Genomic DNA, 13,242 nt, shown 5'->3' with positions numbered 1-13,242 from the left:
TCCGATTTTTGGTAAAACTTTCAGACCATATTTAAAATTACCAGCACTATAATATTATGAATAGGTTTTACTTAAAATTTATAACAGTAAGGAAATTGAGCTCATTCGCCAAAATATGGACAAAAAATGTGTTTTTTTTCTTGAAAATCGCAAAATTTAAATCGCAGCTACGAAAAAGCTGTTAAAGGTATTGACATACTTTTGTCCATATTTTTATTCCCTATAATGATCTCAATAAATCCTAATGTGATGATCAAAAAATTCTGAAATTCGTTTAAAAAAATTTTTAAAAATTTGAAAAAGGAGTTTTAAAACTGCCTTTAAAAAAAATTATTTTTTTTGGTCATACCTGTGAATAGGATAAAAACTCATACACAAGTAAATGCGGATATATTTTAAATAAAAATTTGCTTTTATTTTAATTTTTCTCGAAATATGTTATTTTTTCCTAAATTTCTTGTTCAAGTGGCCCTTGTTCACGTTAATGGTCTGGCGAATTTGTAATAACTTTAACCTTTTTAAACCAAATTTTGTCATTTATATCTCATTACAATGTTAATTACGTACACATTTCGATTATTTTGCATTCAATTGCAAAAGTATTTATTTAGTAGCAAAATTTTTACAAAAACTCAAAAATTTGGCGATAATACAGTTTTTGGGTAATTTTGACCCAAAGGAGATACAGGGTTAATTTTAAAAAAAAATTGTTTTTATGTAATATTCATTAATATGAATAAATCTACATATTACTAGAAAACAATGCAAAAAAAATAACGAGTTTCACCTTTTATTTCATATAAATAGTAAAATTTTGCATATATCTGAACTTTGACCTCGATGCCCGTCCAGAAATCATTGTCCGATTTGGCTCAAATTTTCCGCACTTAACTTTTAGGCCTAGTGTCACAATATTTCACCCGGCACTCTTTGAAATCTAAAAAAAAATCGGCTGGAACTCTAATGTATACTTTATTTATTTTATTATGTATTCCTCATACGTTACCAGATGCAATTTCAAATTCCTCAAACTAAATAACCATTGCATATTTTTTGGGTTGCACCTACTTATGTTTAAAACGTATGATAAGTATTTAATTATGATAATAAGTATACGTCACTGGGTATGTTGCACTTTTGAGTAGTAATTATGTAGCATAATTTTGGGAAAAATTTAAAAAAAATAGGCGTATGATTGATATATAACTCATATACATTAAGGTGGAGCGATAATGTATGACATTTTTTTTTTCAATGGAATAGCGATATAAAGTTGCCTTTTAATGAGTAAGTTAAACTTACGAAATATTACTGACTTATTTTGATGTTTTGAGGTGCCCCAACACAATTGAAAATCAAAAAATTGCCTATTTTTCATATGGTCATTAACATAGTTGGGGGTAGTGCACTAATTTTTAACTATCACTAATAGTTAGTGGTAGTGTAAAATATTTCACTAATTTTTTTAATGTTTAGTGATGAGTTGAAAAATATAAGCCTCACTCAATAATAGTGATAGTGTAGTTAAAATTTTTTAACTAATAATATTTTGAAAATAGTTAAAATATTTTTTTTGCAGCCTAATGAAATAATTTTTTCTACACTAAAATTTTTAGTTAAAAAAATATTCCTGCACTATTTTTTTCAACAAAGAAATGTTTTACTCTATTCATAGTTTAAGTTAATATATTCAAGGAAAAATCGTAAAAGCGGTATATAAATACACAAATTACAATAAAAAGAGAAATAAGCAATTACACAGAAAATAATTAGAGACTATTGGCTTTAAGTAAAACAAGCTTTTCGAAATTCGAATCACTTAATTTATTTCTCGGAGGAGAATCCACCATTCCACTAAAAGAAAATAAACGCTCTACTGGAGCAGAAGAAGCCAAAGGCGTGTTAAATTTAAAAAACATTTGCCTTATTATTGGATATTTTTTGAGACTGCAAATATCAGTGTCCGAGCTTAAAAGGAATGCACGTATTTCACTATGCCATCTTTCTGAACAAAGGTTGAAGGTCCTAATATTGAAGATGTTAATAAACTAAGTAATTTCTTCAATAACTTTTACACTTACTGTCAATTTCCCCAAAATCTAAGAATCCTACATTATCAGTGTTTTTTTGTGTTATTATTTCTTCGGATGCTGAAAAACACTTTGAAGCTTGCTCAGCAAACATCTGTATATTTAATATTCTAGTTTAAACTGGAATAACTTCACGATCACTAATTTTGAATATATTAGTGCAAAGAAAATTATTGAAGCTTTTTTTTAGTTATTGTTAAATTTTTTAACTATTTGAGTTTAGTGCTTATTTCTACAATACCACTCAATTGATTTATAGTTAAAAAAATATCACTATCACTAAAAAATATTAGTGATAAAAATATAAGCTTCACTACCACTAAAGCTGATGAAAATTAGTTAAAACTATATTTTTTAAAATAATATTTAGTGCTAGTGAAATGTTGATTGCACTCAACATTTAGTGCACTACCCCCAACTCTGGTCATTAACAACCTTATACTTTATAAACTTTATTTTATGTTGAATATAAATATTTTTATGTATTGTTATAAATACATTTTTACTTAAAAATTAAATTCATATTACATATTACATATGTTTTACAACCCACATATGCCGAAGTAGGCATTTTTGTAGCTTAGGAAAGTGAGCCTAATCACTTAGTTATTTTTTTACTGATAGAGGACATCCAAGGCTACTAAAGGAGGGCATTGGGGACTCCCCCCGTTTTCTAGAGCCATTTATTTTTATATTATTATAATGATGTGGGGGCACCTGTATATATACGATCTACCAAATGAAATTTTTTGTTTATATTTAGGAGTTAAAAACGCAACTTTTAACAGGTATTCCAAAGCGATTACGAACAAAAATAAAAATTGCTCCATCCTAATACATATACAGTGGTTGACAAAACAATGGAAACTTTTCCAATTATTCCACATGTAGCCCAAAATTGTAAATATTTTTTTAAAATAAAAATGTTTTTTTTTAGCATTTTACTTGTATAGTTTTATTTGTATAAATTAACTGAAAAACAAACAACATAATTATATTCTGAAAAAAGGGAACAAAATTAAAAATATTCACTATTTCGCTACTGACAAAACAATGGAAACTTTTAAACTTCTGCAAGAAAAAATTGTAAAACGAAAATAATATTTAAAAGAACGATGTAAAAAGCATCCTGTTTACTTTTATTTTATTTTTAAATTCTGGTAATTTTTCACAATTTCTTTTTCTAAGTTTTTCGCATAATTGCTTTTTTTCAAAGTTAACGAAAATGGCTAAAGTTAAGATTTGTGAAGACTTAAAAAATTAAATAATTAACGATTTTAAAGCTGGTTTAAAACAAAAACGTTTCTGTGACAAATATTCAATAAATAAATCAGCAGTTTCAAAAATTATAAAGAAATTTCGTAAGACCGGTTCTGTAAAAACTCAAAATTTAGGTGGAAGACCTCGTAAGACTTCTCCTAGACAAGATAATTTAATAGCGAGAGAGTTCAAGAAATTCCAAAAAATAACTCCTCGAGAGGTTGTTAATAGCCTAAAATTAGAAATAAGTACCCGAACAGTTAGTCACAGTTGCTATCGTCCTGTGAAAAAACCACTCATTTCTAAAAAGAACCGTTCTGCTCGTCTACAATTTGCCGGGGATCATTTAAACTGGTCGATACAGAAATGGAATACTGTCCTCTTTTCCGACGAATCCAAATACAATTTAAGAGGCAGTGATGGGAGAACATTTGTAAGACGACCAAAGGGAAAAAGATTAGATCCAAAGTAAACAAATAAGACTGTAAAGTTTGGCGGTGGCAATATTATGGTATGGGGATGTTTCTTAGAGCAAGGTATGAGCCTAATTCATATTATAAAAGATACCATGACAGGTATAGGATACAGAACCATATTAAACGATGTTATGTATCCATACGCTGAGGAAAATATGCCCCTAGTTTGGAAATTCCAGCCGAGTGGTTACAATCCAACGAGGTACGTGTTTTGAAGTGGCCTGCCCAATCACCAAATCTCAATCCCATAGAAAATCTATGGGAAATTGTAGATCGTAAAATAAGGACCCAAAATTACACCAGGAAGGAAGATTTATCGGAGGCGGTTATAAGGGAATGCCAAAATATTTCCAAGGAGACCTGTTTAATTGGTTCAATGCATCGTCGATGTGTAGCAGTTATAAAAAATAAAGGATACCCAACAAAATATTGAGTTATTGCAAAGTTTAGACCATATTTGTTAAAATAATACCTAAGTTTCCATTGTTTTATCAATGCCGTAATAAAGAAATCTTTTAATTTTGTTATCTCATTTTTAGAATTCAATTAATTATGTCCTTTGTTTTTTGTTCAATTGAGTTAATAAAAGTATACAAATAAAATACTACAAAAATGTTAAAATTTTTTAAAAAATTATTTCAGATTTTAGGCCACTAATGAAATATTTGGAAAAGTTTCCATTGTTTTGTCAACCACTGTATATGTATATAAAAATTAAATGGTCCATGTATGTAATCACGTGAGAACGGCTGGAGCGAGTTTTTTATATTCGATTCTGATTTTTTTTTATTCGATTCGAAATTTTCAGAAGATGGTTTGTAACTGTAATAAAAAAGCTCCCTAAAGTATGCCGTACAAATTTAGATATTTTATTTACACATAACTAGGAACAGGAAGGTGTATGTGGGTTGGAGAAACTTGAAGAACTAACATTAGTAAATGCTACAGGGCGAAGCCGGGTCGGTCAACTAGTATTAAATAACTATAAATATACAAAAGTGATAAGTCCATTTTATATTGTAAAAATTTCAAAATTATTATCTCAGTCAAATGGAATTGAGTATAAATATGTTACTAAATATATAATACTTGTTTCAATTATTGGTTTATTCATTAAATTTCAACCAAAAAATGTAAATGAATTGTTTAATTAAATATTTGATAATTTTAAAATTTATTATCACCTCGACTTTCTAATATGAAACAGAAAATGTTACAAGTCCCAAAAAGGACCTATAAGAAGCAAACGCACTTCTTCTTAGCTGTGATTATTTGTCAGTATAAACCATACCAAATAATTAATAAAACTTCATTATCAGATTTCAAAAATATTTCAAATCATGGATGCGCAATGAAATATTAAACGATTAAGTCAATAGGCTAGCACATCGGGAACGTATGTATCAGGACCTAGTTAACTAGTTGGGTATACATTATTTTCCGTTTACTTCTTCCTTCCTAAAACTTAAACTACAATATTCTTCAGCTGGAAACCATTCCCTCAACATAGTGCTGCTAGTGTTTGAATTTTATTGTTTCTTATCCTCTCAAAATTATAGCCACTCCTATGCCAACTGAATACAAGGAAATTCATAGTTGCTCGTAAAACATAAAAACAACAAAACATAGAAACTATCAAAGTCATTAAAAATATACTGACAAAGTCTCTGCTAAAAGACATTTATGTCATGGAAATGTGTTCATCATCAACTTCACAGACGTCAAAGGACTGTATGACTGACTGGCTGTTGGCAATTGAAATGCGATTACATTTTTTTTTTATAAAATTTCCCCTCCTTTGCAGCTTTTTAAGGATTTAAATATAAATAAACTAAATGAATAAATCTTTTAATTAGCATAATTTTATTGACTGACTTTCTAAGAAAAACACAGTAGAATAAATTATACATTTTTTTAATGCCATAAAATAACAATTTGAAGAATTTAGCCAATAGAGTGAGGGAAACACTTTAAATTTATTTGTATGTCAATTATCAACGGATATTAGCTGAATATTTTGTCAATTAAATCATTGCCATTACACGCTCGTTATTATTTAAATTTAATTTTATTGTTGTTCTGCTGCCACCAATAGTACCTACTAGAATTGTTATTATTTTTCAAGAGAATAAAAATCAGAATTTTTGTTTATATAGGCGAACAGTGGGACAGTTTGAAACATTATTTAAAAAGTAAATGTGATTTTGAACTTCAGTCAACTTTTAGTCTTTCAAAGATTTCATTTGATCAATTTAAATTTATCTCATCCATCTTCACATACTAAAGATTCATTGCCTAAATTTCAGATGTTTAGCTCTGTTAAGAACTCAAATAATGTAAAGAAAGCTTTAATTTCAACAGAGATACTGATAAACTTTAAATATTTTAGCTAAATTTTCAGAATATTCTATGTGGAGTTTAAAATGTGCATATCTACATTAGAGTGTCCCAAAAATTTTTTTTTGGAATTTCGGAACGCATACCCTCTAATTTTTTTATATATATAAAACTATAGTTAAATATGAAATTTTGTCTTTCTATCATGATTGTAACCCGTGGCGACTTGCGGTTTAGTTTTGTGGTGCCCTCCAAGGGGAAAAAATGCAATTTTTTCGGTTTTTGTAAAAATTTTGCCATTAATTAATTACTTTTGCAATTTAATTTAAAATAATCGAAATATGTACGTAATTGTCGTTCTAATAAGATTTAAAACACCAAAATGGGTTAAAAAATGTTAATGTTATTGACAAATCGCCAGACCATTAACGTGTCTCAGGCCACTAGAGCAAGAAATGTAGGAACAAAATTAACATATTTTGAGAAATATTAAAACAAACGTTTATTTTTACTTAAAATATATCCATATTTACTTGTATATGAGTTTTTGTCTTCGTAGAATACCGTTAACCTATTCGCAGGTATGACCAAAATAATAATATTATTTTAACGGCAGTTTCAAAACTCCATTTTCAAATTTTTAAAAATTTTGTTAAACAAATTTCAAAATTTGTTGACCATCTCATTGGGATTTATTTATAATGTAATAAAGAATCAAAATATGAAGAAAAGTATGACAATACCTTTTATAGTTTTTCCGTACGTGCGATTTAAATTTTGTGATTTTCGAGAAAACTAATTTTTTGGCCATATTTTGGCTAATGAGCCAAATTTTCTTACTGTTATGAGTTGTAAGTAAAACCTATTCAGAATATTATTGTACAGATAATTCTAAATATACTCTGAAAGTTTTATTAAAATTGAAAACGTTAAACATTAAATCGAGAGGTCAAAGGTAAATTTTTTCAATATTTGGAATTAATAATTTAAAGATGGCGAAATATTATTTATTTTTAAGCCGATTTTGATAAAACTTAAGAAAAATATAACATGAAGTCTATGATTTCAGGATGATTTTTTGCCAATGTTCACCAAACTTGGGGGGGGGGTTGAGACTTGCAAAATTTTCAACTTTATTTTATTAAGGGCCAGCCACCCTAATCTGCATATTGTGAATGACTTCAAAATGCGGGATTTACAACTTATATGTCGTTTTGAAGCTAAAATATCAGTCATTTATTCTCACTTAGTTATTGAACATTACAGTGTAAACAACAATGTTTTTTGTTTCGAAATTGTCGAATTTTGTACCAAGAAAGCGGGATATGCGGGTAGTTTTGCTTTAGTTCTTTAATTTGAAAGAAATTAAGCTGACAAAAGTTTATGGTGAATGTGTTCCATCGGTTTATACTTACGAGAGATGCTTTGCGGTTCAGAATTGGTGATTTTGACAAGGAAGACAGAGATCGATCGATCAAGCCAGCCAAAAAAGTTTGAAGACCAAGAATAGGTTGCATTACTCCAAGAAGATTATTGTAAAACTCAACAAGAGCTTGTAAACATATTGGAAACTATTCAAGCTGCAGTTTCAAAATGTTTGTGAGCAGCAGGATTCAACCAAAAGCAGAGAAATTGGGTACAATACGAATTGATGCCGAAAGATCTTGAAAGACGATTTTGCATGTCCGAAATGATGGTTGAACGCTATAAAAGAAAATCATTCTTGCACCGAATAATCACATGTGATGAAAAATGGATCCATTACGATAACCCGAAGTGTAAGAGATCATATGTGAAGCTCGGCTAATCAGCCGAATCGACACGGAAGCTAAATATCCATGGCGCTAAGGTAATTTTCTGTATTTGGTGGGAACAAGCGGGTTCTATCTACTATGATATGTTGAAATCTGACCAGACTATCAGGGAATCTGTACCAAACCGAAATTGGCCGAAAAAGGCCCTCTCTGGGATACGCTTCACTTTGGAACAGAGTATACGATATTATCTTGATTCGTTCTTGGCCTCATAAGATGAGCAGTTGTTTTGGCTCGGAATTCATATGTTGCCAGAAAGATGGGAAATATTATAGCTAACAACAGTCAATACTAGGAATAAATTTATATTGTACAAATGTTTCAAAATTAAAGCTAAACATTCTAAAAAATTCCGCATTTTTAAGTCATACATCAAATATAATATAAAAAATCGTAAGATAAAATCATTAAATATAAATGGCATGGTGACTTTTTGAATTTTACGCTTCTTAACTGTGGGGAACCTAACAACAGGCATCTACCAGTTGTAACCTGTCAAAATTTAAAAGAGCTGCGTTATTTAGTTTGTGTTTGACAGCCATTCATAGCTGACTATCGCGTGTCTTGAGGATAAAATGGAAAAACAGTGAATTTCGTGTGTTCATTAGACATTTTTTTTTGTGGAAAATGTATCAATCAAATCCAGGCTAAGCTTGATAAATACTACGGGAACTCTGCACCATCAATTTTAATGGTAAAAAAGTGGTTTACTGAATTTCGTTGTGGCCAATCAAGCACGGAATATGCCTAATGTTTTGGAGGCCCAGTTGAGATCTCTAATTCACAATATGTTGTTGGGCGATCGGAGATTGACTGCCTGTTTCTCTAAATGCGAACGAACGTTTTCTTTCGTATTTTAAATTAAAAAAAAAATAAATTAATTTTAATTTTTTTTATGTTTTCAATATAAAATACAAAAGAAAAGATTCGTTTCGTAATCATGGACGAAACGTGGATCCACCACAACAGACCAGAGGCCAAACAGTGAGCTTCTGGGGGTGAATCGGTGAATCTGAAATCTTTTTAACAACATTTTTAAAAACTTAAAATTGGAGATTCGAAACAGCCGTTAAAAAAATAATTTTTTTTGGCCGTACCTTCGAATAGGTTAACGGTATCCTACGAAGACAAAAACTCATACACAAGTAAATACGGATATATTTTAAATAAAAATTAGCTTTTATTTAAATTTTTCTCGAAATATGTTAATTATAAACTTCACCTTCGTGAGAAGGGTATATATAAGTTTGTCATTCCGTTTGTAATTTCTACCTTTTGCATTTCCTTCCCTATAAAGTATATATATTCTGGATCCTTAGAGATAGCGGAGCCGATTAAGCCATGTCCGTATGTCTGTCTGTCTGTTGAAATCAATTTTCTGAAGACCCCAGATATCTTCGGGATCCAAATCTTCAATAATTCTGTCAGACATGCTTTCGAGAAGTTTGCTATTTAAAAGCAGCAAAATCGGTCCATAAATAACGGAGATATGAGCAAAAAACCGGAACAACATCGATTTTTGACCTATTTTTGATCTATATCTGGATTACTAAGTCATTAATATAGACAGTATGGATATCTAATGATAGATATTTCAAAGTCCATTGCAACGATGTAATAAGGCTATAGTAAGTTGGACCTACAATAGGTCAAAATAGGGAAAAATATTTTTTAACCCGAATTTTTTTTCATCAAAAAATTTTGTTTGTCATACATTTTTTTTCCAAAAAAAAATTTAAAAAAAAATTCGAAAAAACGTTTTTAAAAAAAAATAAAAAACAATTTCAAAAAAAAAAAAAATTGAAAAACAATTAAAAAAAAAATAAATTTTGTTTACCTAAAAATATTTAAAAAAATTTATTTTAAAGTATAATTTGGTGAAGGGTATATAAGATTCGGCACAGCCGAATATAGCTTGTTTTTTCCTAAATTTCTTGTTGAAGTAGCCTGAGACACGTTAATGGTCTGGCGAATTTGTAATAACTTTAAAATTTTTTAACCTAATTTTGTCATTTATATCTTAATACAACGATAATTACGTACACATTTCGATTCCTTTGCATTGAATTGCAAAAGTATTTATTTAGTAGCAACAAAATTTTTTTCCGAATTTTGGCGATAATACAGTTTTTGGGTTAATTTCCAAAAAAAAAAATAATGTCATATTCATTAATATGAATAAATCTACATATGTATTTCTAGAAAACAATTCAGAAAGTTAACGAGTTTCACCTATTTATTTCATATAAATAGTAAAATTTTGCATATATCTGAACTTTGACCTCGATGCGCGTCCAGAAATCATTGTCCGATTTGAATCAAATTTTCAGCACTTAACTTTTAGGCCTAGTGTCAGAATATTTCACCCGGCACTCTTTGAAATCTAAAAAAAAAATTGGCTGTCACTCTTCTAAACAAAGTAAACACATTTCTAGTTTCCATGGCAAAAACCCATGAATTATGCTACAAATTGCTCCCTCATCCGCTCTATTCTCCATATTTAGCCCCTACTGACTCTTTCTTATTTCCAATACTGAAGGAATGGCTCGTCGGAAAGAGATTTGATTCTAACGATGAAATCATCTATATTGACGACCCTGACAAATCTTATTTTTGGAAGAGATATAAAAATTGGAGAAACTTTGGACAAAGTGTATAGAAATCAAAGGAGACTATGTTGAAAAATTAAATGACTTATTGACCTCTTATATAGTTATCTCATAAAACATCCCACTGTTATGTGTAATATCCAAAGAATTAAAGCTAAACATTCTGAATATTGTTTATCGAATTACAAATTTTAAATCTTTGAATATAATATCATAAAATATACCACTGTTTAAAAACAGAAATAAGTACGTTCCTACATTGATATCGCATGCAAATATTTGCGTAAATATACGTAAATTACCCCCTTTAATACTATAAACATGCACCGACATGCCAACATAGCAATTCCCTCGCATAAGTCTTGAGGAATATGCATGCATGCGAAAGCTTGACTGATTGTGCAACTAAATGAAGGAGGAAGTGACGGATTGGTTGACTGGATGTGAACTGGTTACTGCGTGTATATACAAAATTTTATTTACTTTTCATTTCAACAGTTTGTTGTATTTTATTTTCTGCAATTATTGCCAATATTCACTCGTCTATTTGGTAACATTTTATGATTTCCGCCAAATGAAATGTACAATTTCCGTTTCTTTATTTTCAATTACAACGTTTTTTGCTCATACGTACGATTTTTTTTAAAGGAGGTAATTGAAAAAATAAAAATATATCAATATGTTTGCAATAAAAATTTACTCTGTGATTGATTCTGTGGGAAATTTGAAGAGATTTTTTTAATAGGAAGATTGCAGGCAAATTAATAAATAAAAAATTGGAAATGTAAAGGTTATCATTCACTTGGAAATGGTCAAAAATTATTATTTATTTTTGGCTTATCCAGCAGAGTGGAAATGAGGTATTGTAGTCACCAAGTGAAACTGACACTCGTAAAAAAATTCCTTAAGGTAAAGACCACATTTGTCAAAAATATACCAAAATATACATAGAATAAATACATAGAACGGAAGGAGAAAGAAATGTCAATGAAAAATATTAAACAAAATTACTTTCATTTTTAGCTAACCTCCTTAGAATGGTAATAAATTGATTGATACAGAGTTTAAATTCTTTTAGAATTATAGTTCTCCAGATATTAAATATTAATTATTTACTTTGCGCCATAACCACTAATGCAATCCCGACCATTTTCAGCCAATCTGTGTAAAATGGTAAGAGATCTATGCGAACAATGTTTGAAGAACCTTGCAATTATTACTTTGTATGGGAGGTGACTCACATTCTTTTCCGACCTCTCCCATTTTGGGTGCTATGCCCTCTAATCTAATTCTGTCTATATTCAGCTAAACTCCGCACAGTAATAAGCAGGGAAACCAAAATATGCAAATGCATGTTTTTTCTGGTGAGTCTAATGAGCACATGGATAAGATATTTACACGTTTCAGAACTATTTAAGAATTTTGGCATCGATTTGTTAGTGCATATTTTTGCATATTTTACCCTTAAATACATATTTTTGCATATATTTGTTTTAAGAGCATATTTATGTCATATTTTGCGTTTTTAGAGCATATTTTACTGTTTAATAATATTTTGAGTTTATCAAAAACAAATTTTGTCTTACTTATTTTTCGCTGTTGTGTTACAGGTTTTTACTTCCTTTGTTTAAAATTCAAAATTGAAAAAAAGATGGCTTTTCACCAAAAAAAAAATTTAAAAAACAGAAATTTTTTTTTAAAATTTAAAATAACAATTCGAAAAATTTTTTTATCCAAAAAATGAAAAAACTGAAAAAAAAATTTTGTTCACCTAAAAATATTTAATTTTTTTATTTTGAAGTATAATTAGGTGAAGGGTATATAAGATTCGGCACAGCCGAATATAGCTCTCTTACTTGTTTTAATATAAAATAAGCACTATTTTAATAATAGCTCCATCTAAATATCAAATTTTAGTTCTAACTCAAACTTAACAGTTCTAAGTGTTAAAGAAATATTGTCTTTTAAATTTGCTCCTGTAACATCAGTTGATGTCGAAAGAACATTTTCTATGTTTAAAAATGTTTTCAGATCCAATAGACAACGATTTTTATTTGAAAATTTACGTAAATTTTTTTGGTTAAAAATTATGTAAAAGTTTGTTTTTTTAAGAGCATATTTTTTAAATTTTAAGAGCATATTTTAAAGTTTTTACTGCATATTTAAAGCGCCTAAAACGCTTTTTTTAGAGCATATTTCCGGTTTCCCTGGTAATAAGAAATTAATTCGCTAAAAGTTTAAACACTTTTACAATTATAGTTCTACAGATATTCGAAATTAATTATATACTTTGTACAGGGTGTGCCACGCCCACTATTCCAATCCCGAACAATTTCAGCGAAACTATGAAAATTTATAAAAGAGCCATTTAGACGCAGTTTGAAGAATCTTGCAATTATATTTCACAAAATATTTAGAGATAACTATTTACTTTGTATGGGAGGCGACTACAATTTACATATTTACCCCATATGCATAAACAGTGTTTTAAATTTGTTTTATAAACCTTTGATAAATTTAAAAATTGTTTATGCATATGGGAGTTAGAAAATAAAAAATATATTTATTAAAGCGAATTTAAATTACTAAAGTCTTCTTCTTTGTTTTCTATAACAACTCTCACTTAAAACAGAGCGAAATCAATACTGTTTAATTG

This window comes from Calliphora vicina, chromosome 2 (genome assembly GCF_958450345.1).
Source record: "Calliphora vicina chromosome 2, idCalVici1.1, whole genome shotgun sequence".
Classification (NCBI taxonomy): Eukaryota; Metazoa; Arthropoda; class Insecta; order Diptera; family Calliphoridae; genus Calliphora; species Calliphora vicina.
This window is presented reverse-complemented; position numbering follows the sequence as displayed.